This window comes from Pongo abelii, chromosome 20 (assembly GCF_028885655.2).
Source record: "Pongo abelii isolate AG06213 chromosome 20, NHGRI_mPonAbe1-v2.0_pri, whole genome shotgun sequence".
In the NCBI taxonomy this organism is placed as follows: domain Eukaryota; kingdom Metazoa; phylum Chordata; class Mammalia; order Primates; family Hominidae; genus Pongo; species Pongo abelii.
This window is the reverse complement of record NC_072005.2, coordinates 5,399,125-5,405,653: the sequence shown is the minus strand read 5'-3', so window position 1 is coordinate 5,405,653 and position 6,529 is coordinate 5,399,125. Positions and strand designations below refer to the sequence as shown.

Genomic DNA, 6,529 nt, shown 5'->3' with positions numbered 1-6,529 from the left:
GGGAGGTGGAGCTTGCAGTGAGCCGAGATCGCGCCACTGCACTCCAGCCTGGGCGACAGAGCGAGACTCTGTCTAAAAAAAAAAAAAAAAAGAAAAAGAAAATTAGCCAGGTATGGTGGTGCACATCTGTAGTCCCAGCGACCCAGGAGGCTGAGGCAGGAGGATCACTTGAGATTGGGAGTTCGAGGCTTCAGTGAGCTATGATCGTGCCGTTGTACTCCAGCCTGGGTGACAGAGCAAGACCTTGTCTCTAAAAAAAAAAAAAAAAGAGAGAGAGAGAAATCTTCCCCCGTGTAATAATGGTGAGCTCATAGAACGAACTGGTAATGGTGAGCTCATAGAACAAACTGGAAGCATGGGGATGGTGGCTCTATGAGGCTGCTCTGGGGAGCTACTAGGTCTCCTTGAAAGATTTAAATCCCAACAGGTGAGTTTGAGAGGCTTTAGGGCTTGAGGTTTGTGGTTTCTCTTGTGGTCTCAAGTCCCGTTGATGGAGATGATAAACCATGTGGCTGCAGACCCTTGGAATATCGTATCATGGCCAGGAGGAAGGTGGATCGTGGGGAAAGGCAGACTCTGCAATCAGACAGGTCTGGCAGGAAATTCCAGCTATACCTATTCCCTGCTATATGACCTTGAGCGAATTATGTTCCTCCCTGAGCCTAATTTCCTGGCTGGTAGAATGGAGACCATATCAGCTCTTGGGGCCAGGCATGGTGGCAAACGCCTGTAATCCCAGCACATTGGGAGGCCAAGGCAGGTGGATCACCTAAGGTCAGGAGTTCGAGACCAGCCTGACCAATATGGTGAAACCCCGTTTCTACTAAAAATACGAAAAATTAGCCGGGCGTGGTGGTGCACACTTGTAATCCCAGCTGCTCGAGAGGCTGAGGCAGGAGAATCTCTTTAACCCAGGAGGCGGAGGTTGTAGTGAGCCGAGATCGCGCCACTGCACTCCAGCCTGGGCAACAGAGTGAGACTCCGTCTCAAAAAAAAATATCAGCTCTTACCCCATAGCGTGGGTGTGCAAATTCAATGTAAGCATGTAAACTCTCAAAAGAAGCACTGTGCAGAGTGCCTGGACCACAACAAAGGTTTGGTAAATGTTACCAGTTAGGGGCTGGAGTCTTCCTTTTTGCCTAGGATCTACGCCACTGTCTGCCACCTTTTTCTGTGGTATCAAAAGCCTCCATTCCTGTTGTATCTGTCAGGACAGGCTTGGTTTTGCTGCAGTATCAAACAGCCCCTATGTCTCAGAGGCTAAGAACATCCAAAGTTTATTTCTCACTCACATTGTATATGCAATTGTGACCTTTTGGGCCAGGGCCTTGAAGATTATCACTTCCCTCCAGGACCAGGCTTGATGGAGCAGTCACTGCCTGGAACTTGTTGATTTCTGCGGCAGAAGAAAATAGGGCTCTGGAGGGTATTTCATTAGCAGCTAATTTTTGTATTTTGAGTAGAGACAGGGTTTCACCGTGTTGGCTAGAACCCATCCTACATCCCCACTCAATCCAACTCATCACAGAAGCAAGGAAGTTCAATCCCAAACTGTGCTCATGTAATAGCATTAGCTATGACATCCACCAAATCTCTTTGACATACAACCCTAAGCACTTCTTTTTTCTTTTCCAGAGACAGGGTCTTACTCTGTTCCCCCAGGCTGGAGTGCAGTGGTGTGATCATAGCTCACTGCAGCCTTGAACTCCCGGCCTCAAGTGATCCTCCCGCTTCAGCCTCCCAAGTAATTAGGACCACAGGTGCACACCACCATGCCCAGCTAATTTTTAAAATTTTTGTATAGGTCAGGCACAGTGGCTCACGCCTGTAATCCCAGCACTTTGGGAGGACAAGGAAGGCAGATCATGAGGTCAGGAGTTTGAGACCAGCCTGACCAACATGGTGAAACCCCGTCTCTACTCAAAATACAAAAATTAGCCAGGCGTGGTAGCACGTGCCTGTAATCCCAGCTACTCAGGAGGCTGAGGCAGAAGAATCACTTGAACCCGGGAGGTGGAGGTTGCAGTGAGCTGAGATTGCACCACTGTACTCCAGCCTGGGCGACAGAACAAGACTGTGTCTCAAAAAAAATTTTTTTGTGTGTGTGTAGAGACAGGGTCTTGCTACGTTGCCCAGGCTGGAGTGCAGTGGTGCCATTATAGCTGACTGCAGCCTCATCTCCCAGGCTCAAGTGGTCCTCCTGCCTTGGCCTCCCAAGTACCTGGGACTACAGCCGTGTGCCACCACACTTGGCTAATTTTTTATCTTCTTGTAGAGACAAGGTCTCACTGTGTTTCCCAGGTTGGTCTCAAACTCCTGGCCTCAAGCAATCCTCTCACCTTGGCCCCTCAAAGTGCTAGGACTGCAAGTGTGAGTCACTGTGCCTGACCAGCATTTATTTCTCCTTCTCACATCTGCAGATCAGCTGGGCTCAGTTCTACCCTGTGAATTGGGTCAGGCCGGGTCCATGTGTTTTTTATCTTCCTTGGATTAGTGGCTGTTCAAGGCATTTTTGTCCCAGGGCTAAAGGTTGGAGCAGGAGAGGTCATGTGGAAACATGCAGTGACTCTGAAGACCTAAGTGCAGAATTGGCACACGGTCACATTCCCTCACACTGCCTTGACCAAAGCAAGTCACGTAGCTGGGATGGCCTCAGTGGGACAGGGAAGTGTATTTCTCCCATAAACTTTGGGAAGAGGTTGAATGAAATTTGCTGAAGAATAATCTAATCTTCTATGTTTCAGAAGGTAAAGATCAAGAAATATTTGACAAGACCACTATTAATTACCATGCAGACACCATATACATAAATATCAAGTTGTAAGTGAAAAGTCCAGGGGTATATGGACTTCAGGAATGGCTGGATCCAGAAGTCCCCTTTTCTCAGTGTCTCTGCTCTGTCTTCAGGCCCTTACAAGACGGCTGTAGGTTTGAGTCCAGCAGGGAGAGCCTGCATTTTGATACTTCCTCTTCAGGTGTCAAATCTCTCAGATAGCATGCAACGAAGAAACAGCAACCTCTATCGCTTGATTGACACATACAATGAGCAAATTACAGGCTTCTTACCCACTGTTCCTTTGCACTCTCCGTCACACTGAGCAGCTCATCTTCTGCAGAACAGGCTCTTGTTTCCACAGGTTCCCCCACTCCCTGCGTTTGCTCACGCAGTACCTCCCCACCGTGTTCCCCAAGGGAGATCAGATTATACAAACTAAGGATCACAAGGCTCCCAGGGGGCCAGGCTGGAGTTCTTTGTATGGATTCCTTATTCTGCAGCCTCTTCTCAGATCCGCCCACAAGTGCATTTGCTTGGACCCAAGTCCGCCAGGCTGGAATGCGAGCCTCTTGGCTGAGGTCAGAATATGAGGGCGGCAGGCAGCATGGAGTTTGTTTAATTGATTTGCGCTTAACTGGCTGCCTTCCCGGATGGGTCCTGGAGGAGTGGGCAGCGTGGATTCTGGACCTTGCCTTGGGCACTTTGCTGACTGGCACACCTCCCCGGGTCCAAGGATGCTGGGATTCTGCTCAGGCTCAGTGCAGAGCCCAGCCCTCTGGAGGGATCCTAGGCTAGGGAGAGAAAGAGCTAGACTCAGGCACTCCCAGCCTCAAGCACCAAGGGCTGGGCAAGAAGGCATGACACAGCAGTGAGAGCACCTTATGGGGAGTCCAACAGACCTGTGTTCAAATCTCCGCTTGATCACTTATGCAGTATGACCTTAGCTGAGCCACTTCAGCTTGTATGCCTCAGTTTCCCCATCTGTGTAAATGAAGGAAGACACAGCATCTAACTCACGGGGCTGTTGCAAAGAATGAACACATGACAGCAGGGGCTGGCGGCAAGTTTTTTTCTGTAAGGGGCCAGAAAGTCAAAAGTTTTGGCCAGAAAGTCAACTCTGCCAGTCGTGTAAAAGCAGTCATAGATGATAGCTGAGCAAATGAGCATGGTTGCGTGCCAGTAAAACTTTATTTGTTGACACTGATATTGGAATTTCATATTTTCATGTGTCCCAAAAGACAAGTTTTTAACTTTATGTTTACTATTTTTTTTTTTTTTTTTTTTAGAGACGGGGTCTCGCTCTGTCACCCAGGCTGGAGTGCAGTGGTGCCATCATAGCTCACTGTAGCCTCGAACTCCTGGGCTCAAGGGATCCTCTCCCCTCAGCTTCCTGAGTAGCTGGGACCACAGGCTCACACCACTATACCCAGGTAATTTTTAAATTTTTTGTGGAGATGGGGTTTTGCTATGTTGCTCAGGCTGGTCTCTAACTCCTGGCCTCAAGCAATCCTCCTGCCTCAGCCTCCCAAAACACTGGCATGACTACAGGCTTCAGCCACTGTGTCCAGCACCACAATATTATTTTATTTTTTCAACTATTAAAAAAGTTGGCTGGGCATGGTGGCTCACGCCTGTGGTCCCAGCACTTTGGGAGGCCAAGGTGGGCGTATCATGAGGTCAGGAGATCGAGACCATCCTGGCTGACGCGGTGAAACCCCGTCTCTACGAAAAATACAAAAAATTAGTGGGGCATGGTGGAGGGCACCTGTAGTCCCAGCTACTCGGGAGGCTGAGGCAGGAGAGTGGCGTGAACCCGGAAGGCAGAGCTGGCAGTGAGCTGAGATTGCACCACTGCACTCCAGCCTGGGTGACACGGCGAGACTCCGTTTCAAAAAAAAAAAAAAAAAAAGTTAAAAACAGGTGTTGGACTGTATTTGTCCCCGGCTGACTTCTGAAGTACAGCATTTACAAGAGCACTTAGCACATAGAAAGTGATCAACAAATACTACTGCTATTATTATTCTTGTTTTTGATCCAGAGTCACAAAGGAGACCTCAGAGCCAGGAAGTGAGAGCTAATAAGGACCTCAAACATCCATTTTACAAATGAGGCTGCTCCCCTTCTTAGCCCTGCGGCCTGGAGAAAGTGGTTTCACCTCCCTGAGCCTCAGTCTTCCCATCTGTACAATGGGTACAACATCACCTCCCTAAAAGGCAAAGTAATGACCCATTCCTCCACTCTCTTGTATTATCACTCTGCTCTCCTGGTGTGAACATACATCTCTTCTTCATGCTTCTGGGCCTTTGTTTTTGTGGTCTCTCCAGCCAGAATCTCCTCCCCCTTCTCACCCATTGGCTCTGTCTCAAACTTGGGGATCAGCACAGAAAGTGCCTCCTCCAGGATGCCTTTCCCAACCCCACATTGGATCAGGAACATTTTCCAACCTCCGTTATCACAGCAAATGTCACACTAGGCTGGGGGTATCTGTGCTAGACATAGAAAAATCCAGGGCTGGTACTTTTCTGGGTACAAGGCTGGGCAAAAGCAGGGCACCAAAAATATACATGGAATTTAATGTCTTTCTTTTTCCCTTCCTCCCAATTCCCAATCTCTCTTACTCTCAGCTCCTTCTTCCCCCTTCCTTTTCTTCCTTCCCTATCTCCCAGAAGCCCCTTGGGGCCCAGAGCCATTGAAAACTCTTGCTCTCTTTATCTCCTGTGGCAGGCAAATCCTAAAGTGGCTCCCATGATTCCTGCCTTCTGGTGTTCACATCCTGTGCATAATTCCATACTCTTGAGTGTGGGCATGACCTGTGACTTGTTTCTCATCAGTAGTATATAGCACAGGTGACAGAATGTTGCTTTCATGATTATATTACCTTACATAAGACTCTAGATCTGGCTAGCAATCTCACTATTCTTTTTCTCTCTTACTGGCACATGGTCACATTGTGAACAGCCCAGGGTGGGGACCACATTGCAAGGAACTGTGGCCAGCCTCTTGAAGCTGAGAGCAGAATCCAGCCAACGGCAAGAAGCCAGGCACCTCAGTCCTGCAGCCACAAGGAAATGAATCCTGCTAGCAACCCAAGAAGGCTTAGAAATGGATCCTTCCCCAGTTGAGCCTCTGATGAGACCATAGTCCTGGTTGACACCAAAACTGTAACCTTGTAAGAAACCCTAATGCAGGGGCCCCAGCTAAGCCATGCTCGGATTCCCAATCCGTGGGAACTGTAAGATAATAAATGTGTTGCTTGAAGCTGCTAGGTTTGTGGGTACTTTGTTACACAGCAATAGCTAATGGATACACCTCTATTTAAACATTTCCTTCAAGGCTCTTCTACAGCACAGGTGCAATCCAAGGAGTCCCAGATCTCCCACCCGATCTCCCTGGGCACCACCCTCATGAGGCCCATGGCCATGGGGTGAGGTGTGGCTGCCTTGGGTCTCTTGTAAGCAGGGCTGTGCAGCAACAGCCAGAAAGGGGTGGCCAAGGACATGGTGGCTCTTGTCCCCAAGCCTGTGGGATCCAGACCACCTGCCCCTGGGCAGAAGAAAGCAGCAGGACTATGGGACCTCATCCTAGGCAGGGGCTTTTCCACGGTCGCCCTGGCTCTTGGGATGTGTCTGCCCTGGACAATTGGTTCTAGTGTGGGACACTTATAACTGTCATTGACTCATGAGATGCCTGCCATTCGTTGGCCCAGACAGAGAATTCAATCATACTGAAGAAAGAAAAAAATTCATTCTCTTC

The 6,529-nt window shown here is 49.0% G+C and overlaps 1 long non-coding RNA gene across 2 annotated transcripts; it reads left to right on the top strand.

The window, feature by feature from the left end:
- Positions 1–316: 316 nt before the first annotated feature.
- LOC129051851 (uncharacterized) lies at positions 317–6,034 on the top strand. Of its 2 annotated transcripts, XR_008516354.2 has the most exons (5): positions 323–427; positions 4,063–4,206; positions 4,815–4,994; positions 5,501–5,622; positions 5,735–6,034. It is a non-coding gene; the product is annotated as an uncharacterized LOC129051851 (long non-coding RNA). The 2 variants fall into 2 exon arrangements; XR_008516353.2 differs by lacking the exon at positions 4,063–4,206 and having other exon boundaries at positions 317–427.
- Positions 6,035–6,529: the final 495 nt, after the last annotated feature.